A 23,746-nucleotide genomic window follows, 5' to 3' on the forward strand; every position below is an offset into this window, starting at 1 on the left:
TCTGCTGCTGCCTCTCCAGCACCCGGGACCCTCCCCAGAGCTGTCTCCAGGGCCCCGCCCTCTTCTGCAGCCGGCAGAGCTAGCCCTGGAGGACCCTGTGTGCGACCAGAAGAGGAGCTGGCCCTCACTCCCCCGGGGTTCCAGAACTCACTAGCTGAGGACGACCTCGGGGCAAGTCCTTGTCATCTTGGCCCTGCCCACACTTCCTTCTAGGGGCCTGCCTGCCACCTCCCTGTTAGAAGGCCCTGGATTCAAACACAGTTAAACCTGAATCTGATCGTGGCCCTGTATCTAACTGCCAGTTTACAGGGCTGCTGTCAGCAACATCCCAACGGGGCAAACCATACAGCTGTGCAGAATGCTTGGCAAGGCAGAGAAAGAAAAGACTTAAAGAAGCTTAAGAAATGCAGCAACCAATTGCGAGGCACCGACCTTGTCTGAATCCTGATGTGAACAAATTATTAAAATATATATATGTGTGATCACACGAAAGCTCTGACATCGGATACTTGATATTGAGAATTATTAATTTATTAATTCCCAACGTGATGATACCACAGTTAGGTCACTTTTACAAGACTCTTATCTTTCATACACACAGACTGAAATACTTTCGAATTAAAAGAGAGGATGTCGTGGACTTGTTTCAAAATAATCCCGGGGCACCTGGGGGGCTCAGTCGGTTGAGCGACCGACTTCGGCTCAGGTCATGATCTCGCGGTTCATGGGTTCGAGCCCCGCGTCGGGCTCTGTGCTGACGGCTCGGAGCCTGGAGCCTGCTTCCGATTCTGTGTCTCCCTCGCTCTCTGACCCTCCCCCGTTCATGCTCTGTCTCAAAAATAAATAAACGTTAAAAAAAACTTTTGTTCAAAAAATAATCCCACGGCCAAAGACGAAACGGGCACTGTACTCAAGTAAGTGCTGGTGTGGGGCGGTTCGCTACTCTCCACTTCCGCATATATTTTAAGTTTCCTGTACTGAGACTTTTTTTTAATGTTTATTTATTTTTGAGAAAGAGAGACAGCGTGAGTGGGGGGAGGGGCAGAGGGAGAGGGAGACGCAGAATCCAACGCGGGCTCCGGGCTCCGGGCTGTTAGCACAGAGCCTGACGCGGGGCTCGAACCACGAATGGCGAGACATGACCTGAGCCGAGGTCGGACGTTTAGCCAACTGAGCCCCCCCAGGCGCCCCAGTATTAAAAGACTTTAGCATACAGACAGGGCCCCTCATGGAGCACAGAGAAGACCAACGAACCCCTCCACCCCTGGGGTCCTCTTTGACCACCGGGTGAATGCCCCGCCCTCTGCTTCAGGCGGCCAGCGGCACGACTCAGCGAGTCCTCCCTGGGGCCAGGCGCAGCACCACAGGCTTTACCCAGCACCTTCTGTCATCCTCACAAATGCTCCGGGAGTGAGCCACTGCTCTCGCCATACGTCAGGACAGGAAACTGAGCTTCAGTGGCCTTTAATCATTTTCCAAGGCCACACGGAACCCACAAAGGTCAGGCGCTCGAGTCCATGCATCACAGCCTCTGGCATCTTCCTGTGGACGCAGCTCCGCCACGCCCAGCCCTTGGTTCCCCATGGTGAGCCCACAGGGACTGCTGCCAGGGCGACAGGAGACACTGCCCACTGTCCAGTAAAGACAGCCAGGGAGGCGCCGTGGAGAACCTATGTTGGAAAGCAAACACCACCAGACCTAGAAGTCCACTTCCAAGATTCCAGATGTTCAAGGAGGGTCACTGAGGCATTCCTGAAGTGAGAGGCCTAGAGATGCCCGGTGTCCCTCAACAGGAAAAGTCAGGGACATTTGGTTATGTCTAAGCTAAGGGGAATGGCACACAGCTGTCGTAAAGAACGAGGTCAAGCTATGGGTACTGATGTGGGAAGTCCACAGAGATTTCTTCCCTCCCTCTCTCTCTCTCTCTCTCTCTCTCACACACACACTCACGCACACACACACATGCACACGCACACACCCCATAGAAAAAAAAACTGTTTTTGGAAGGACTTCACTAATTGCTTACGTTGGTAACTTCAAGGGAACGGACTGGAGAGAGGACTCCAATTCCTAGCCCGCTACACACATCCCCCCTGCAGTAAGATGCAGAAAAATGACTTTAAAAGGCTTAAGGAAAACAGTGCAATGAGGGCTGAAAACCATGGACTTCTAGGCCCAAGACCTCCTGCATGCCAAAGCAGCTCTGACTTCCTGTGTGACCCTGGACAAGCCACCCCACCTCTCTGAGCATCGATGAGAGGAGGAAAGAACACCACAGGGTTCTGGAGGCACAAAGGAGGGAGAAATGACCGTGGCTCCGGCCTGTCCGGGACCCCGCCCACCCTCCCCCGAACTGCTCAGCCACGACTAACACAGGACAACCTGTCTCAGTCAGAACCGAGGCTGGGGGAGCCCACGGCTTGGCCCTGAGCGAGCGCAGGACTGTGCTAATGTTGACATTACGGCCTGTCCCACCCTACTCATCTGTGCCCCACCCTCACTTTGGGGGGGCGGCAGCACAAGTGACTCCGTTATGTGACTCCCATCTTCACAGGAAACACATTAATCAGTCAGGAGAGATTCTGGGGGAAGCTGACCCCAGGCCGATTCTTCCACTCCCTTCTCCAGGAGCCCAGGAGAAGGCACTGGTGGGAGAGCCAAGTAGGAGGGTCGACTGTCCCTCCTGGTGACCCAGGGTAAGGCTGAGCCTTTTCTTAAGCACATCTGCTCTTCTGAGGTGCTTCTCTGCCCCTCTCCAGACACCGCCCTCTAGGAAATACAGGTGTTTCTGGGGTCCCACACGGAGGAACAGAAGGATGCTGCAGGGAACGACAACCCAAGTCGCACAGCTGGCATCCATGCGGCCTGTCACAACTCAGCAGCCCCCTGACCTTTCCCCAGGTCTCCCGGCACAACGTCCCTCCCGTTCTGGCTCCTCAGCGATCCCCCAGTGAGGGTCAGCCCCCTAGGCTGCATCAACCAACCAACTGTCCCCCTGCAGAGGAGCCACCAGCAGCCAGCTCCACAGGGGGCTCTGGGGAGCCCTGGGGAGCCCCCGAAAGCCCACCCAGGCGTGGCCAAGGGGCCAAGACGGTGGCGACTCTAGAAGGGGCAAGCCAGGTGGGGAGCATGTGGGTTCCCCACCCAATCACTCAAGGCACACTTTCGCCCACCAAGTCTCAACTGAAACAGGGCAGGTGGGCAAAGCCGAGCCTGGCCCTACGCGAGAGGGCGTTTGCAGGCCAGGGACCTTTCCACTCCAGAGGCGGGGAGGGGCGGGAGAGCACAGGACTCGTTGGCCCTGGGACTGCCCGCCAGCTCGTCGCCAGTCCTACCATAATGCCTACAGAGCTGTCGCCCCAAAACAGAAGTCGGCCAGGATGTGTCCAGGAAGATGCCTCTGAGGGCTTACACGGAAGCTGGCAAGCACTGTTTTAACTTACTTTAAAAGAAAACAAACCCTTCCAAATAAAGCCACACAAACTCCCTAATAAAATGTACCAAAATGCCCTTCCTGTGACCTCAGATACTAGCATCTGAGTAAAGCCCAGGAGGGTCAGGGAAGGCCAGGACTCACCGTCCAATAATAGCCTGTTGTGGGGGTGGGGGTGGAGACGAGGGCAGGGAGGATGTGTAGCCGTAGCAGCCAGTAACCAAAATGAACTCGCTCGCACTTGACCACTTCTGAAAATCGGGCTTTCTCCTCCAGTCAGCACACACACCTAGTACGTTTCTTTTCCTCCTCCCGGACCAGAGAGTGTGATCACAGTGACGGCACATCTCACCACGAAACGGTGGAGCTGCACGTTCAAAACCCAAATGCGTCCGGGCCAGTGTTCCCTCCCTGACAAACACCCACAGGGCGCAGGCGGGCCCCACGCGGGTGGAGCTTGAGAAATGAAAAGAGCAGTGGCTTTGGGCGTAGGAAAACTCGCTCCCATTTCACAACTGAATTCTCTTCTCTCCTCGCAGTTTTGCCAATAGGAACCAGCTTGAATTTGAAAACGGAAAAACCAGCTTTAAGACAATTCCCAAGGAAAATGAAAGCACATCAAACGATGCCTTAAATCTAGAACAGCTAGGGTCCAGCTAATGCTGGCCTCAGCTGATGACTCAGAACCGAACCAAAACAACTCCACGCCAAGGTCGATCTGCCTCGGACATGAGCAGGCACACTGCAGGGTCACCAACTGGCACAGCTGAAGGAACCCGCGAGAGCTGGCCCTAGCCCAGAGAGGAAGGGGTATGAGGGAAGGGCACAGGCCACGTCCTCAAGGGCCACGTGCTCAGGGAGGGGCAGCAGCCCCCCAAGTCCCACCCCAGCACCTGCTCGTCACGCCCACGACCAAGCCCCGGAGCCTCCCTCCCACGTAGACACTGCAGGTGTCCGCCCTCTGCCCCCAACGCCTGCCTCTGGGACAAAGACAAGTACTTCCTGTTCGGCAGCCACTGAATTACTTCCGGGAAAGGTTGGACCACATCTGCTTTGTAATGTGACTGTGCCGCCACAAAACAGTCCGGAACGGGCATGAGACGGGCACTTTGCTGGGGATTCTGGAGCCGTGGCCAGAGGGATGGGAAGGACTGACGCTTCACTGAGGCCCTGATGGCACACCCACTCCCTAAAGGCCTGGGAGGCCTTTGTATAAGCAAGTGACACCTCCTACTCCCGGCTGGCACACTCCAGTGGCTCCCCAGTGTGCCCGGGTTGAGTTGACCCCAGACTCCCCTCCGAACCCAAGCGCCCCTGACGCTCCACCCCACCGCGCCGCCACTTTCAGCCTGGAAGGGGGTCTCCCGGCCCTTTCCACCCCACTGACTCCTACCCACTCACAAGCCTCAGAGGAAGTCTGGCTTCCTAAGGGAAGCCTTTCCCTAAGCATCCCCTAGCTCTCTCTGACCGCGTCTGCCGTAATGCCCTCGCAGTATTAAGATGAAGACACTTGTATCCAGAGCACATTAAGAACCCTTAAAACTCAACAATAATGAAACTAACCCAATTTTTTAAAAAGCCCCTCTGAAGTTCAAAACACTTCACCATGGGAACTATATGAATTGCAAACACATGAAAAGATGCTCGGTGTCATCAGCCAGCAGGCAAATGCAAATCGACACTTAATGAGAACCTACTAGTTTACACCCACCAGGATGGCTGGAACCAAAACGACAGGAAGTGTCGGTGAGGATGGGGAGAAACTAGGACTCCATTCATCTCTGGTGGGAACGTAAGCTGGTGCGGTTGCTGCGGAAAAAGGCATGGCGGGTCCTCAAAACGTTACACAGAGGGGCGCCTGGACGGTTCAGTCAGTTGGGCGTCCGACTCTGGATTTCGGCTCGGGTCACGATCCCAGGGTCGTGGGATCGGCCCTGCATCAGGCTCTGCGCTGACAGTGCAGACCCTGCTTGGGATTCTCTCTCTCTCTCTGCCCCTCCCCTGCTCTCTCTCTCTCTCTCAAAATAAATAAACTTAAAATACATTTAAAAAAATTAAACGGAATTACCTTAAGATCCAGCAATTCTACTCCTACGTATATGCCCCAAAGAAGTGCAAACATTTATCTGTGCAAAAACTTGTGCACAGAATTGCTAACAGTGCAAACGGATAAACACAACCTAGTCCGTCCATACAGTGGAGTACGTCCAGCCGTAAGGACTGAGGCACTGAGGTGTGCTACAGTGGGGATGAGCTCCGAGAACAGGCCGGATAAAAGATGCCGGTCAGAAGAGGCCACAGACCGCGTGACTCCACTTGCATGCAAGGTTCCAAACAGGCAACTCTACGGATAAAAAGTAAACCAATGTTTGCCAAGGAGGGAGGGAGGATGAGGAGTGACTGCTAACGGGGACGGAGTTTCTTTTTGGATGGAGTGTTCTGGAATTCGTGGTGACGCCTGCACTACTCCGCAAACACTAAAAGCAATGCCGTGTACACTTTACAGCGATGGATTGTGTGCTTTGTGAATTATAAATCCATAAAGCTATGTCTTAAAAAGAGAGACAGGACGGCACCATCCACGCGGAAAGCAGAGACTAGCGCCCATGCTCAGCCCAGGCGAGGGCACCGCTGGAGCCCCGAGACACGCCTGCTCTGTGCGACCAGCCGTCGCACGTGAGCTGGGACCATGACCCCCGTGCGCCCAAAACCTATGTTCACACAAAAACCTGGACGCAAACGTTCAGGGAGACCTTGCTCACGATCACCCAGAACCGGGAACAACCGAGACGTCCTTCACCTGGCAGGCGGGTAAGCGGACCACAGGGCGTCCACATGGTAAAAAGGAACGAGCCGCTCACTCAGGCAATGACGCGGGTGAATCTTAAGTTCTGCAAAGTGACGGAACCCAGACACCAAGGGCTACGTACTGGACGGTTCTGTTTACACGGCAATCTGGAAAAGGCAAAACTACAGGGATGCGAAACGCATGAGTGGTCACAAGGGACTGTGGGGGCAGGGGGCTGACTTCAAAGGGGTGGCGTGGGGGGCCGCGGGGGAGGACGGCACCGTTCTGCACTGTTCCGGTAGATGATGGCTGCAGGTCAAGACCCGGTGTGAATTTCACCGAAAACAAACCGAAACAATAAGGATGGACAGCTGGGCAGGGGCAGGGGGCCCAAGGTGCAACGTAGGCTGTGACCAACGAGCCTTGCCGTATTCCAAACGTACGACAGAACCGCATCGGCGAGGATGTGGGAAGCAGCAGTGTGTTTGAGCCACGCAGCAGAAGGCCGAAGACAGGAAGAATTACACACAAACACTGTACTCAAGCTGGTAAATGTACTTCTTCCAGGAGTCCTGGTCAGCAATTCGGAAACTGCTTTCCCAGCCCACTGGAGTTCAACAATAAGCAAATATATGGTAGATAATGAGGGTCGGGTTTCTCCCTTCGGAGAAAGTTAGAATTAGCAATGGAGGAATGCTAGAAGAAACTCGTTGGTGCGGGACTGGAGGTGAAGGCCCCGGTATGAACCGAGGTTCGCTGTGATGTCACACAGACGCAGAAGTGACGCAGGCGGGGGTGGTGAGCACAGGTGACCCTTGAACAATGCGGGGGTCGGGGCGCCGAACTCCTCCCACCCCCCCCCAGCAGTCAAAAACCTGCCTAGGAACTTTTGACTCCCCCTAAACTTAACTACCAACAGTCTACTGTTGATGGGAGCCTTATCAATAATATAAGGAGGATAAACACATATTTTGTATGCTGTATTATTATATCCTGTATTATTTTTTGATGTTTATTTACTTTAAGAGACAGAGCAAATGGGGAAGGGGCAGAGAGAGAGAGAAGGAGGAAGAGAGAGAGAATCCCAAGTAGGCTCCATGCTGCCAGCACAGAGCCCGACACAGGGCCCGAACTCATCAACTGTGAGAGCATAACCTGAGCTGAAATCAAGTGGGACACCCAACCGACTGAGCCACTCAGGCATCCCATATACTATATTCTTTAACAATAAATTAAGCTAGAAAAAGAAAATGTTATTTAAAAAATCATTAAAAAACACATTTACGGTACTGTTATTTATTAAAAACAATCCACATAGAAGTGGACCCACACAGTTCAAACCCGTGCTGTTCAAGGGTCAACTGTAAAATGCATGCATTTCCCAGCTCTGTCCCTGGAGAGGCCCAAACACAGTGATATCACAGCAGCAAAAAGCACACTTCACTCCCAGATCTTGGCTTTTACATACCATTCTTTAATAAAAGGGACCAGGACTCCTTTAGAGATGGCTGATTCTAGGGCTGGGGCAGGGAGACCCAGGATGAGCCTGTGGTGCCCGCAAGTGAGAAAGCACCCCAAAAACCATGATGGGAACATAATGAGAGGGCACAGGGGCCCGCCTGAGGGAGGTCCCAGTGGCCACAAGAACAGTTTGAATAACAATGGGACTCGATTATAATCCAAAGGAAAAAACCAAATATCCACGAATCCACACTGAAATAAATGAATGAGTGAATAAATCTGTAAATGGGGGATAAGGGACAACTCTTCCTTACAGAAAAATCCCAATTAATAAATTCAGAAATAAAGGAAACAGAAATCCCCACAGAACACCCCTGATGGATGCTGAACTTGAAAAGGTTGGGATGACACTTGGAAAAGAAACAGGTTATCCGCACAGTTGCAAAGAATCTCCCCCAAACAGCTGTAACAATGTTACTACGGTGGTCTGAACCACCACCGCCAGGATACCAAGCTGAATTTCTCTCCGCCTGAGTGTGGCCTGAACTGGACTTGCTTCTAATAAGTAGCAGAGTATGCAACCCCACCTAATCACGAGGAAACACCACACAAGCCAAGCTGAGGGGCACTCTTCAAAATGCTAGGCTAGCGTATTTTTATTTTTTATTTATTTTTAATTTTTGAATAGAATTTATTATTAAAATGTCAAGATCATAAAAGACCAGCAAAAGCAGAGGACTTGTCACAGAATGAAGGAGAAAAAGAGGCATGATGCTAAATGCAACGTAGGATCCTGAATAGATTCTAGAACAGAAAAAGAACACTAGGAAATGGGGAAATCCAAATAAACTCTGTTAATAAAAGTCTGTAAATTCAAATTAATATTGTGTGCCATGGTCGTGGAAAATGTTAATATGAGGGGAAGCTGGGTGTGAGGTACATGAGAACTCTTTGTACAACCTCTGCAACTCTGCAAATTACTTCAAAATTAAAAGTTATAAAAAAAAATCCGGATGATGAGACAGTCCCTGCTCGCTTGTTAGTGAAAGATCTTTACGTATGTTTGGAGCAACCTGAGTTTGTGAATCTGCTTCTTTCTTTGAATGTGAATTTTATGGAATCTAAATACAGACCAAGTCTTTCTGAATAGGGGCACCTGCGTGGTGGCTCAGTCGGGTGAGCGTTCGATTCTAGATTTCGGCTCAGGCCGCGATCTCACAGTTCGTGGGATTGAGCTCCGTGGTGGGCTCTGCGCTGACAGCATGGAGCCTGGCTGGGATTTTCTCTCTCCCTCTTTCTCTGCCCCTTCCCCGCTCGTGCACATGCACACTCTCTCTTAAAATAAATAAACTTTTAAAAAATCTTTCTGATAAAATTTAGCGTCCAAATTGAGATGATTCAGTAACTGTAATACACACACCAAATTTTAAAGGGTTGTGTGAAAAAAGAATACAAAATATCTCAGGGATTTAAGAATACTGATTACGTGTTTGGGGTGACTGGGTGGCTCAGTCAGTTGACTGTCACACTTCGGCTCGGGTTATGATCTCACAGCTCATGAGTTCGAGACCCACATTGGGCTCGCTGATGCCGGCACAGAGCCCGCTTCAGATCTGCCGTCCACCCACCCCCCCTTCTCTCTGCTCCTTCCCTACTCGCACTCTCTCAAAAATAAACAAACCTTAAAAGACAAAACAAAACCAAGAATACTGATCGCATGTTGAGATGATGTTTTAGATATAGTGGGCTAAGATACATTATCAAAATTAATTTCACCCATTTCTCTTTTGGCCTTTTTTAATGTGGCTACTAAAAACAATTTAACTACATGGGTGGCTTAAATATTGTACTGGACAGCCAGAGTACAGGACGTAATTCACTCACTGAGACAAGAAGGGCTTCAAACGCGTCTGGCCGCTTCCAGAACAACAAGCAGATGCAAAGGGAGCATTTCAGCAAAACTCCACTCTCTTGATCCCTAGGACACTTAGGAACCGATTTCCCTGTCTGAACCAGGTCCCCTGTCCTGGGGCAGCACTAGCACGTTCTCCTGGGCCACAACCAACGCTCTAGTTGACTTTCCAAAGGAATAAACCAACCGCGGCTCCCAATCTCCCAATGGCTTCTGGATCAACATGTGATCAGAGGGCAACCATCTGGATCCCCCTGGATCACTTAAGCTCCCAACTCAGGGAACTCAGGTCACCCATTCACTCTGCCCCATAATGTGCTTTAACTGTTGGCATTTAAAGACAGGGGCCTATCCAGAATTCACACAAAATTCTCACAACTCAACAACAAAAAGACAAACTACCCAATTAAAAAATGAGCAAAAAGACTTGGGTAGATGTTTCTTCAAAAAATAGGCAAGTGGCCAACGAGCGCATGAAAAGATGCTTGGCATCGCTCGTCACCTGGGAAACGCAACTCAAAGCAACCACGAGATGCCACTTCACACCCTCTAGGTGGCTAGGATGGAAAAGATTAATAAACGGAAAAAAAAGAAGGAAGGCCGTGGCAGCAAGGGTGCAGGGAGAAGTGGGACCCTCATACACTGTGGGAACGTAAAACCATTCAGCCACTGCACAGAGCGGTTTGGTGGTCCCTTAAACAGCTGAGCATTGAGCGCTGCCTGGCTGGCTTGGCTGGAAGAGCATGTGACTCTTGATCCCAGGGTTGTGTGTTCAAGCCCGACGTCGGGCGTGGAGATAACTTTAAGAAAAGGAGAGAGGGAAAAACAAAGAAAAAAAAAATCAAACACAGAAATACGGTCTGACCCAGCAATTCCACTCCTGGGTAGATACCGAAGGAACCGGAAACCGGTGACCGAACAAGCGCACACGCACGTGTTCGTGGCAGCAGGCGATTCGCGGCGGCCACGAGGCGGAAACAGCTCAAATGCCCATGAGCAGAAGAATGGATGGACAGCGCCATGCTGCGGAAAGTTATTCAGCCGTGAAAAAGCACGACATTCTGACACGCGGTACAATGCGGATGAGCTCATAAATGGCACTCTAAGTGAAGGAGGCCAGGCACGAAGGGTCACGTGAGGAACAAATGGGAAACGCACACAGGTTTTCGGTTTGGGCTGAAGACAATGTTTCGGGAGCGCATGGCGATGGCTGCTGCTGCGTAACACCGAATTCCCTGGTCACCACTCAACTGTTCCCTAACAAGTCGCTGATTTTACGTTCCGTGACTTTCACTTCGGTTTTGGAAAAGGTAGGGGGGCGCACAACACACTCACTGCTCACGTCACGAGGCGTCTTGCCACCCTCCAGAATCAGTCTGACCCGTCCGTTCGGTCACTCATTCCACAAGCGCTGACCCAGAGCCATCGCCGTGCTGGAGGGCAACACACAGCAGAGAACACGACCGACGGGGCCCCGCCCTCAAGAGCTCACATTCCAGTGGCGGAGACAGACATCAGACACATAAACGCAGGCAGTTGAGGACCACGGAAAAGCGGAAGAACAGTGAACCAGGAGAAAGGCCAGGAGGGAAGCCCGAACTCAGAGGAAGATGAGAGCAGAGGGCTCCGGCTCTCCCACGTCCTCACTGGGGAACCCCGAGCAGGTTAACTTCTCTCATCGCTCATCTCTCATTCTCCTGCCTGTAAAACGGGACCTCCCCCTTCGCGGGGCTGTGCGAGGATCACGGGAGCTACTGTGTAAAATGCCCAACACAGCCCCCTGGCCTAGGTTATCATTAAATACTTGTTTTGCTAGGGATAAAATCACCCGAGGGGTAGCAATACTCTAAAAAACCCAAATCACATGATCATCTCACCAAATGCAGGAAGAGTATTTGACGATTCCACACCCTTCTGTGATTAAAACAAAAACAAAAACCTCCGCAAACTAGAAACAGAAGGAAACTACCTCAACACGATGAAAGCCGCATATGGAAGACCCACAGCCAACATCACAGTCAATGGTGAAAGACTGAGAGCCTTCCCTCTTAGGTCACAAGGCAAGGAAGCCTGCTTTCACCACTTCATTTAACACGGTGCTGCAAGTTGTAGCCAGAGCACGAGGCAACAGAAACAAAAAACAAAGTCGTCCTAATTGGAAAGGAAAAAGTTAACTCCGCTGTTGGCAGATGATATACTCAAATGCAGAAAACCCTACGATTCCACAACCCCCCCCCCCCCAAGAAACCTGTCAGAATAAATGAATTAGCAAAGTTAAGGGATACAAAATCAACAAACACAAAAAAACCAGCTGCCTTTCTATACACTAACAACGAACAATCTGTAAACAAAATGAAGAAAACAAATCCACTTAAAATAGCATCAAAAAAAAATTAAAACACTTAGGAATTAACTTAGCCGAGGAGGTAAAAGATTTGTGCAATAAAAACTACAAGCCACTGCTCAAAGAACTTGAAGACCTAAGAGTAAAGACATCCGTGCTCGTGGACTGCAAGACTTGAATTGTTAAAATCTCAGTACTGACGGGGCACGGCAGCACGAAAACGTTCACCTTTAGCCGGGCAGGCTAACCTGTAGCCTGCATAGTTCTGATAAGGATCAAATGCGTGCCGGTTGCTACATTCTTAAAGGGTCTCATGACTGCCTGTATATCTCACCAACAGTTAATGTCGAACTGAACGATAAGCACCAGAGAAATCTTGCGAAAGTAGTTTTGCAGGTAGAAAGTCGAAGAAAACACTTATGACCTAACACTCCCTGTACGTCCCCTCCCCCTGAGCACTGAGCGACAACCACAGCTTCCCACAACAAAAGCGCGGCTCTGTCTGCCCACGGCTCCTACCCCGGGGCGACTTGCATAAACTTACTAAGTTGCACCTACAGCATCTCAAGAATCCTTTCTTGGCTGTTGCACTCGACGACCTCGCCACAGTACAGCTGTTGTGGAAGACAGCATGGTGTTTCCTCAAAATATTAAAAATAGATTTACCATGTGTCAGTAATTGCGCTTCTGGATATGTACCCAAAGGAACTTAAGGCAGGATCTCAAAGAGATATTTCTATACTCCTGTTCTGCAGATAGACAAACGGATAAGCACAATGTGGCAGGTGTATCCACACGATATAACGCTATCTGGCTGTACAAAGGAATGAGGCACGGTCACACACTGCAACGTGGGTGAACCCTGAAAACACGATCCTCAGTGAAGAGAGCCAAACACCGAAGGACCAACGCTCGATGAGTCTACTTGTATGAGGAACCTACAACAGGCAAGTTCATGGACCGAAAGTAGAACAGAGGTCGCCAGGGGCCGGGAAGGGGGGAGAAGAGATCATTCCACAGAGACAGTTTTATTTGCGATGCTCAGAAAGCTCTGGAAACAGTAGTAATGGCTGCACGGCATTGTACATGTATCTCATGCCACCGAATCGTGCACTTAAAAACGGTTAGGGGCGCCCGGGTGGCTCAGTCGGTTAAGCGGCAGACTTCGGCTCAGGTCATGATCTCACGGTTTGTGGGTTCGAGCCCCGCATCGGGCTCTGTGCTGACAGCTCAGAGCCTGCAGCCTGCTTCAGATTCTGTGTCTCCCTCTCTCTCAGCCCCTCCCCAGCTCACGCTCTGTCTCTCTCAAAAATAAATGTTAAAAAAATTTTTCTTAATAAAAATGGTTAAAATGGTCAATATTATTTCACAGATGCAGACACACACACACACCATAAACCAGAAAAGACAAAATCAATAAAATGGCTTCATCAAAATCAAGACCTTCTCCTCTTTGCACGACGCTGGTGAAAGACTGAGAAAGCAAGCCACAGATGGAAAAATATCTGCAAATGAAAGTATCATAAAGGAACGATATCCAGAAATATAAAGAAATCCCAAAAACTCAGTAAGAAAACAGACAAGCCAACATTTATAAAAATGGCAGATGCTTTGAACAGACACCTCATTAGAGGAATGAAAAGTAAGCATATGAAAACATGCTCAATGCCTTTAGTCATTAGGGAAAAGTCTGGAACCAGATGGTTTTACTGGTAAACTCTACCAAACATTCCAAGAATTAACACTAATTCCACTCAAACTCTTCCAAAAATAGAAGAGGAAGGAATACTTCCTAACATATTCTATGAAGCCAGCATTACTCTGATACCAAAGACAGACAAAGACACCACAAGAAAACTACAGACCAAAATTCCTTGTGAATATAAAATCCTCAAAGGACAGTGTCACATTTAAAAGATTATACACATAAACCAAACGGTTTTTATCCAAGGAATGCAAGGGCAGTTTAATGTCAGAAAACCAATCAAAATGTAATATGCCATATTAATAAAACAAAGGAAAAAAACAACAACCCCACATCATTATCTCAGCAGAGACAGAAAAAGTGTTGGAAAAAATGTAATGTCCTTTCATGATGAAAACACTCAGTAAATTAGGAATAGAAGCGGACTTCCTAAACCCGGGAAGGACATTTATGAAAAACCCACCACTAACAGCATAGTCAACAGCAAAAGACTGAAAACTTACTCATAAGTGTTAAAACGTAAGATCAGGAACAAAGTAAGGATGACCACTTTCATCATTACTTTCAACACTGTAATGGCAAGTCCTAGTCAGAGCAACAAGGCAAGAAAAAGGGGAAAAAAGGAGGTAGGTTTCCAAATGAGAAAGGAAGAAGTAAAATTATCTCTGTCTGTTGATCTCTTACACATAGAAAATCCCAAAGAAGCCACACACACACACACGGATAAACAGATTCAGTAAAGTTGCAGGGTACAAGATCAACACACAAAAATCAGTTGTTTCTATATACCATCGATAAACAATCCAAAAAGAAAATTAGGAAAACAACTCCACTGGCGACAGTATATGCAAAAGCATAAAATACCTAGGAATAAATTCGACCAAGAAGGTAAAGGACCGTATACGGAAAAGTGCAAAACATGGCTAAAAGAAATGAAAAAAAATCTAATTAAATGGAAAGGTTTCCCATATTCATCATTTGGAAGACTTAATAACATTAAAAAAAAAAAAAAAAAAAAAGGTAACACCTCCAAAGTGACTTACAGATTCAATGCACTCCTTCTCAAAATTCCAGTGGTCTTTTTTACAAAAATGGAAAGCCAGGTATCAAATTCATATAGAACCGCAGAAGCCCCAAATAACGAAAACCACGTTAAAAAATAAGCAAACAAGAGGAGCCTGGGTGGCTCAGATGGTTAAGTGTCTGACTTCACATCATAGTTCGTAGGTTTAAGCCCCGTGTCAGGCTCTGTGCTGACAGCATAGAGCCTGGAGCCCGCTACGGATTCTGTCTCCCTCGCTCTCTTCCCCTCCCCTTCTTGTGCTCAGTCTTTCAAAAAAAAAAAAAAAAAAAGTTGAAAAATTTTTGAAAATAAACCCCCCACAGAGTTCGAGGACTGTCATTTCCTAATGTCAAAACTTCCCACAAAGCTACAACAATCCAAACCGAATGGCACCAGTAGAAGGACACAAAAACCAATGAAGTACAAGTGAGAGTCCAGAAAGAAAGCCAAACATCTACGGCTGCGATAACTCAACAGTCTCTTAGACAAATGGTGCTAGGACAAATGAATAATCACATTCAAAAGAAAGAATTGGACCCGGCCTCATGGCATATACAGAAATTGACTCGAATCAACTGTCTAGATGTAAGATGTAAAACTATACACGTAATATAAGTACGCATAGGGATAAACCTTCACAACCTCAGATTTGGCAATGGAGTCTGAGATTTTTTTAACAATTTTTAATGTTCATTTATTTTTGAGAGAGACAGAGTGCAAGTGGGGGAGGGGCAGAGAGAGAGGGAGACACAGGATCCGAAGCAGGCTCCAGGCTCTGAGCTGTCAGCACAGAGCTCGACGCGGGGCTCGAACTCACGGACCGCGAGATCATGACCTGAGCTGAAGTCGGATGCCTAACCGACTGAGCCAACCAGGCGCCCCTGGAGTCTGAGATTTTGTACTCTGTGAGTAACAAATAAAAATAGATTAATTTGAACTTCATAAAAACCAAAAGCTTTTACACATAAAAGGACATTATCAGAATATGATAAAACAACGTACGGGATGGGAGAAAAGATTTGTAAATCATATATCTAGTAAGGGTTTACCATGCAGAACATATGAAGAACTCTTACAACTCCACAGCAAAAACACAGACAATCCAATTAAAAAATGGACAAAGGATGTATATAGACATTTCTCTAGATAACATATACAAATGGCCAATAAGCACATGAGATGTTCAACATCACTGGTCTTTAAGGAAATGCAAATCAAAACCTCAATGAGATACCATCTCATACCCACTAGGAAAGCTATAATAAAAAAAATTGGGGGCCACTTGGGTGCCTCAGTTGGTTGAGCATCTGACTCTTGATTTTGGCTCAGGTCATGATCTCACAGTTCACGGGATCGAGCCCTGCGTTAGGCTCCACACTGTCAGCACGGAGCCTGCTTGGGATTCTCTCTCTCCCTCTCTCTCTGCACACACACCCTCTCTCTGAAAATAAACATTTAAAAAAAAACGTTTTTAATGGAAACTAACAAGCATTGATGAGGATGTGGAAAATAAGAGCCCCCATATACTGCTGGTGGGAATATAAAATGGGGCGGCCGACGTAGCAAACGGTTTGGCAGTTCCTCATAAAAGTTAAAGGCAGAATTACCACGTGACCCAGCAATTCCACTCCTAGGTACACACCCAGAGGAAATCAAAACTGGAACTCAAACATGTACATGTACAAGGATGTTCACAGCAGCATGAGTCACAGTAGTGAGCAAGTGGGAACAGCCCAAATGTCTACCGACAGATGAACGAATAAACAAATTACAGGACAGCTGACCTTCACTGTTCATGTGTTCCATATTTATGAATCTGGCCACTCACTATAATGTATTTATACACCGAAAGTCACCACTCGTGGCTTTCGCATTCATTCACAGACACGCACAGAGTGGTGAAAAGTGTTGAGTTGCGAGTTTCCTGACGCACTTGTTCTCAGCTGATGCAGAGCAAGGTGAGGCTCTGCCTTCTGGGCTCAGCCGTCAGGGTGCAAACAGGTATCCTTCTTGTGGTATATTTAGTGCCATGGTTTTCGCATCTTTGTGCTCTCTATTGGCGATTTTACTATCTGAAAGAGCCCCAAGCATGATGCCGAAGTGCGGTGCAGGGCCTAAGCACAGGAAGGCTGGGACGTGCCTTACAAAGAAAATACATTCGTTAGATGAAGCTTGGCTCAGGCAGTTGGCGGAGTTCAATGTTAATGAATCCACGGTGTACGTGAAATAAGGTGCATGCAGACACCACACCCAACACAAGGCTATGTGTCAATCAGTTGGTGAACACGCTGTGACCACAGGCTTCAGGCACCCAACCCTATATTCCCCTCCCCCTTCCAACACTGCTCCGTTTTCCCTAATTCGATTGGGGGTGACCTTACAGAACACAACCATTGAGAAAACGAAAATGAACTATACACCCACAGACTGGACTGTTATCCAGTCATAACAAGGAATGAAGCATGGACATACGACAACATGGATGAACCTCAAAAACTAACACTAACCAAAAGAAGCCAGAAATGAGAGGACACTTATTACAGGCTTTCTTTCATATGAAGTGCCCGGAATGGGTAAACCCAGAGAAGAGAAAAAGCAGGTTAGAGAAGGGGAGAATGAGGAGATGAAAAGTTGGGATTAACTGTATGTGAATTTCACCTCAAAAAATCTTTTTTGGGGGGGCACCTGCGTGGCTCAGTCGGTTGAGCATCCGACTTCGGCTCAGGTCATGATCTCGCAGTCCGTGAGTTCGATCCCAGCGGCGGGTTCTGTGCTCACAGCTCAGAGCCTGGAGCCTGCTTCAGATTCTGTGTCTCCCTCTCTCTCTGCCCCTTCCCCGCTCATGCCCTGTCTCTCTCTGTCTCTCAAAATTAAATAAACGTTAAAAAAAAATTAACAACAACAAAAACAAATTTTCTTTGACAAACGTGGTATCACATTTGGTCTTTGTTCCTGGCACAGATCTCCAAAACCCTTGGAATGTCCTGAGTGACAGAGGCATCTTTGATTCTCATGAGACAACTCTTGGTGGCCCCTAGACGGGGTTGTCTGGATGGGGCTGGTTACCAGAAAGGCCAAGCCTTGATTAGACACTTGGATCTTTCAGCCCCACCCCAATCTCCAGAGAAGGCTGAGTTAGTCACCAAGGGCCAATGATGTTAATCAATCATGCCTGCATACTGAAACCTCCATAAAAACCCATAACCAATGGGGTTTGGAAAGCACAGGAGGTGCCAGGAGGGTGGCGCGTCCTGGGAGGGCATGGAAACCCTGCGCCCCCACCCTATACACCGCTTCCAGCTGGCTGTTCCTGAATTGTATCCCTTACAATAAGCTGGCAACAGTCAGTAAAACAGTTTATCAGAGTTTTCTGAGCCGTTCTAGCAAATCATGGAACCTGAGGAGGGGCGTCATGGGCACCAGCCAGTCTGAAGTATGGGAGACAGATGCTTCAACTGGCATTTGGAGTGGAGGCAGTCCCACGGGACCAAGTCCTTAACCTGGGGGCCTCTACGAGCTCAGAGTAGGTAGCGTCACAGTTGAATCGAACTGCAGGACACCCAACCGGTGTCCGGAGAATCGGAGCTGGAGAAGCGGTGTTGGAAAGGACCACTCTCGTTTGGGTCAGAAGTGGCGTTAGTAAAAATGCTCAACACTGCACAGAGATCTCACTTTTGCGCTAAGACAAACCTCCCCACCTCGCCCACCCCACGGCACCATTTTTTCCCCTTTCGGGAAAGGAGTGCTTTATCTGCGAAAGAACACACCGCCAACAGGTCAAACAGCATGTGGCCTCGCCTGAGTGCCAGTGCCAAACCCCACATAAAGTAGAACGCCTTCACTTCACCGACAACGCCATACATTCGGGGTCACGCGTGGCTAAAACCCCTCACGCTTACACAAGAAAGTGTCCTGTGCCTGACAAAGTGCCCTTCCCTCAATCGCCATCTTTCTTCATCTCTGGACCGGTGACTCCCTCCGGGCGGGTGGGTCTCAGAGGCTGCTTTCTCAACCCGCCTTTCTTACACAGATCGACCAGAAGGCGAGGACACCACCTCACCAGCGGCAGTAACGACGCGCACTTGGAAATGCTCGGCGTGTGCTGGGCGCTGGGCCGAGCACTTGCCTTCCATCTCCGAATCTCCCTACCAGCCCTGAGAGGCAGGCACAACTAGGAGCCCCATCGAGCGGACGGAGAAACTGAGGCCCAGGGAGGGGACCTGTCCACTCCCCCTCTGCTTGCTATCTCAAAGATCAACTCACCACACCTGCAGCTGAGGAGGAACCAAACACAACCCTTGCCTACGTCAGGGCGGAAAAGCCACCAGGACACCCGCTCACAACCACCCTGCTTCAACCAGTACTCCGAACCTACGGGAGCTCCTTTCAGGGTTAACCGGCGTCTACTTTCCCACAACCGTCTGATCTTCACAAAGCTACTAAAGCAGAGACCTATGTTCGGATATCTGCAGAACACAATACATAAAACCCTGTCCCCGTCGCACAGATGTAAGCAACCAGCGGGATTTGTGAACAGTGGACATCCTAGGTCATGCCTGTCTTGGGTATTTATGCAACGCGTGTACATCCATGATCACAGGCTTGCTGGCTCAATCCCAGCTCTGCCAATTACCGCGTGGCCTTCACCACACGACTGGGTACCCAGGAGCCCCTTCACCCAGAGACTGGGGCGGCGATGACCTTCCTCCGTGACCCATCTGGAGACTCAGTAAGTACCTGCTGTGCAGAGCACCTGGCCCAGGGCGCACGCCTCAGGGGACCTGTAACTGGGCTTGTCCCCAGGCCCCTCCCACAGTGGGCCTCGATTCCTGGGTTTTCTCAGTGCAGGGCTGCCCTCTAGAGCTCTGGGGACAAAACCTCCTCCAGGAACAGAGGAGACCAGCATCCGTCCTGAGCAGAACAAGCTGCACTTCTAACAGGCTCACAGCGGCCCTTCTGCCCCGGGCACACAAGCCTCTGCAGGAATTGGTCAGACGAGGAACCCCTAGGAACAGGACCTTCCTTTTTTTTTTTTTTTTTTTTTTTAACAGAAAAAACTAGCCGCACAAAAACGGAGTTCAAAGGAAAACACGAGCCCAAACTTGAAAAACCTACTATACCTATAATGAGAGAATCATACCGTAAGTAAATCATACCTCAAGGAATCGGACTCAAACAAAAACTCTTAACCTGAAACCAGAGGCTGCCCTGGCTTGCTGGAGGCCCAGGGGCAGTGAGCTGCACATGTGCGCCCTCTAAAGGGGCATCTGGGGACGTGGCGACATGCAGGGCGGGGCAAAGGAACTGGGAATAGACGCTCCAGGAGCCGGGGTCCCGCCCCGCCCTTGTAAGACACACGGGAGCACACGCACACACACACCCACCCACCCCAAATAAGAAAGCCTAGGGATCCCGAAAGAGCACACGGGGATGCAGGACACCCTCAGAGAGGTCCTCTCTGCTTCCTCAATGCCCCGGTGTAGCCGAGGGTGCTGTGCCCGGGAGGGACAAGTCCTGTGGCCACAGGGTCACCGGGAATACCTCGGGGAACCCAGTCCAGGAAGTCTGGATGCAAGGCTCACTTGAGATACGTGAGCTCAAGGCTCGTGTACCATGAGATACGGCAGAGGCAGTGACCCACAGGGCGGACCTCTCTGTGGCCCCTGTGCGGGTGGGCAGGTCGCACCTGCTCAGTCTGGGTTTCGGAGCACCTGGGGCTTCGGCTTGGGGCCGGCCTAGGTCTCCCCCACTGTGCCGCATGAGGCTGAGAAGCAGGGCTGAACAAAAGCACCAACCCTGCTCTGCCCTGCCCCAACACCCTCAGACATGCAGCCAGCCCCACAAAGCCACCTGCTGAGCCAGGGCACTGCAAAGGCCAGGCACTTGATCCTCCCTCCGAGCGCTCCCTAGCTGCCCTCCCATACGTGGTCTGACATTCCACAAATGCAGGGTGACCACTCGGCCTGGAGGGACTCTCTGGAATGCAGTCCTTACGCAGACCAAAACGCCAGAAGGGACAGACGTGGCTCTTCTCTGGGACAAGTGTTCTTAAATGATCTCCTGCCGTTCTGCCGTGAACTTCACGCAATCCCCAGTGGTGGACGTGCCAGAGGGGAGAAAACACCGGGTCATCTCGGCTCTGCACCAACCTCCTGTGCAAGCTGGAACACAAGACACCCTCTCCGGGCCTCAGAGTCCTCAATGGTCTCGAGGGAGACAAAGGGGTCTGACCGCAGCCTCAAAACCAGAAAAAAAAATGCTTCTGAGAGAAACAACCCAAGCGTCCGTCGATGGGTGAATGGGTCAAGAAAACACAGGGTGTGTGCGCGCACGTGGATACACACACACATACACACACAGAGCAATGTTACTTGGGTTTAAAGAGGAAGGAAATCCTTCATGGATGAACCTGGAGAGAGCATGTGAAGCGAAATAAGCCAGACAGGGAAAGACAAATCCCACACGGTATCACTTGTATGTGGAACCTGAAAAGACGAGGAAATCATAGGAACAGAGTAGAAAGTAGTTATCAGGGGCTGAGGGGCGGGGAGTGGGGAGATGGTCGATCAAAGGGTACAGACGTTCAATTGTAAGATGAACAGGGTCCGGGGACCTGGGTGTGATGCGGTGACGAAGGCTGACAACGCCAGCATTAGCTCAAATTTGCTAAGAGTAGAACTTAAAAGTTCTCACTCCAAAAAAAACAGAGCACGTAAGGTGACGAATGTGTTAAGTCAACGGGGAAAATCTTCTCACAACTGTGCGGATGCCAAATCATCACGTGGTGCACTCAAATGTCTTACGATTTCATTCGTCAGTTATACCTCAGTGAAGCTGAAGAAAAGAAAGTGCTTCTGGGTCCCACAGTAATCGGCAGCCCCAGGGAGCAGTCCTTGCGTGGGCCCGTGGGCTAGCGCAGCTCCCGGTGAGGGCAGGAAGCAGCCGAGAGCCCGGTGGGGGAGACAGCGAGGGCTGGGGTCACAAATGCTGAGCAACCACCCCTCCTCCAGGGGGCGAGCCACTGGGGAAGGCTCCACTCGGCTCGCCAAGAAGCTGGAACAGATCTGGATGGCCCTTGCGGCCCCTCCCAGCTGCCAAACCTTCTCTGGGGCTGCGTGGGTACTGAGCAGTGTCCCACACCCGGCAGGAGAGGCCTGGGGCAGCGAAGGGCGCTAACAGAGGCGGCAAAAGCCACCACAGGAGAAGTGCCAGCTGAGGCACAAGCACCACGCACCCCTGTCTCTCGCCAAGAAAACCTGGAGAGCAGCAAGGGTCCCCGGGCCAGGGGAGAGAGCTCTGCAAGCCAGTGCCACTGACACAGCAACGTACAGCCTCTGGGTGGGACCCCCTCCCCCGGGCCAAGCCCCAGCCGCCTGGCAGGACCTTGGGGGCACTGGCAGGCTGAGCGGGCGCCACCAGGGTCCAGGTGGCTGCAAACACAGCTCCCGGTAAGGAGGGGAGGGTGTGCGTGTCAGGGACCAGACAGCAGACAGGTCCGTTTCAGGGAACACAAAAGCCTTGCTGGACGGTGGGACCCCAGACTGCTTCTGAACCTCAAAGGAACTAATCCGCGCAACCCAGAGATTTAACTGGCCACGGGGCTCCCATACCACCCACCCTAAAGAATAACCAGTGTGCACAAATGCCAAGAGCTTTCTGCAGATGGACGCAGTCTCCCCAGCCAGTCAGCGGGCGGCTATCATCATCCCCTACACACAGGCTTCCCCCAGGGAGCTGAGAGGCCAACGACACCTGCCCAGAGACTCACCCTGGCATCAGTCCCCGCCCCTTCTCCACACTCCCGGAGCAGCGAGAGGCCTCCTGACGCACGACGTCGGAAGACCGCCCTGCGGCTTGCTGCACGGCCCAGCCAGAGCCGGGTGGCATCGCGCCCCTATCCCCTGCCTCAGCCCCTGCTGAACAGACACGGAGCCTCTGCCCATGCAGACAGGCTGGCCTCTTCTCTCTAGAGTGGCCGGTCACCGGGCCTCTCGGGTCTTGATTCCCTGAAAGCCTCAGGACGACCCAGGCTACTATGACCGGGGCCCAGGAGGGCCCGCAGCCCAGTCCCACCGAGTCACGCCCGCTGAAATGGCACTTGGCTCCCGGCGGGCCAGCACACCTGAGCACCGTTCCCAGAGTCCTTGATGCCTGGTGGATTGCAGAACAGCCAGGTACAAGCAAGGGGCCCACTAAGCAAGTGGTGGCTTCCCAGGGAGATCTCCTTCCTGAAGGAAGGCAGAGCTGCCGGCAGCCAGTCTAGCTAAAGCTCACCAAGGCCTCTTGGTGGCGCCTGTGAGGAGCAGAGGCAGGCTGCCAGGAAGGCTCTTTTTAATTACTGGGCTCAAAAAAAAAAAAAAAAAAAAGCTATGATCTGAATGTGTCTCCCCAAAACTCCTACGTCGAGTCCTAAGCCCCAAAGGTGACAGACTGAGGAGGTGGGACCCACCCTCACGAATGGGATGAGTGTTCTCATAAAGGAGACCCCACGGACCCCTTGTGCCATCCACATGAGGACATGGCGAGAAGTCTGGGACCCAGGAGAAGGCCCCCCCTGACCGAGTGGCCACCGTGATCTTGGACTTCCAGCCTCCAGAACGGTCAACGGTAAATTTCTGTTGTTTATGAGCCATCCAGGCTGTGATATTTAGTTACAGCAGCACAAACGGAATAAAACTATAAAAATACATACACCCATAGAAAATGGTCTAGAAAATACACATGGAGGGAAAGAAAACGACAACCCTTTACAGTCCTTCCACCCAGAACACCATTTTGAACACTTCTGATCAACTTCATTCCTTTTGTCTAGAAATACCACACATAAACTTGCTTTTTTCACCCAACAATATTCAACACCTTCCTCATCCCAGCAGGTCACTGAAGCCTCCGCTAAGAGGCACCGAAAGCACATCCGCCCCGTCGCCTACCGTCGGACAGTCAGGTGACTTCGCATGCCGGCCCCTGCTCACGGCCCAGTTACCAACCCTCCAAGACCACGCACGAACTCTGGCCCCGTCACGGCATGTCACTGCCGACT

At 50.4% G+C, this 23,746-nt stretch overlaps 1 protein-coding gene across 2 annotated transcripts in view; it reads right to left on the minus strand.

The window, feature by feature from the left end:
- The window catches only part of MLLT1 (MLLT1 super elongation complex subunit), a 67,641-nt gene that overhangs the window by 26,938 nt on the left and 16,957 nt on the right, over nt 1-23,746 (minus strand). The window lies entirely within an intron of this gene.

This window comes from Panthera onca, chromosome A2 (genome assembly GCF_046562875.1).
Source record: "Panthera onca isolate mPanOnc1 chromosome A2, mPanOnc1 haplotype 2, whole genome shotgun sequence".
NCBI classification, from domain to species: Eukaryota; Metazoa; Chordata; class Mammalia; order Carnivora; family Felidae; genus Panthera; species Panthera onca.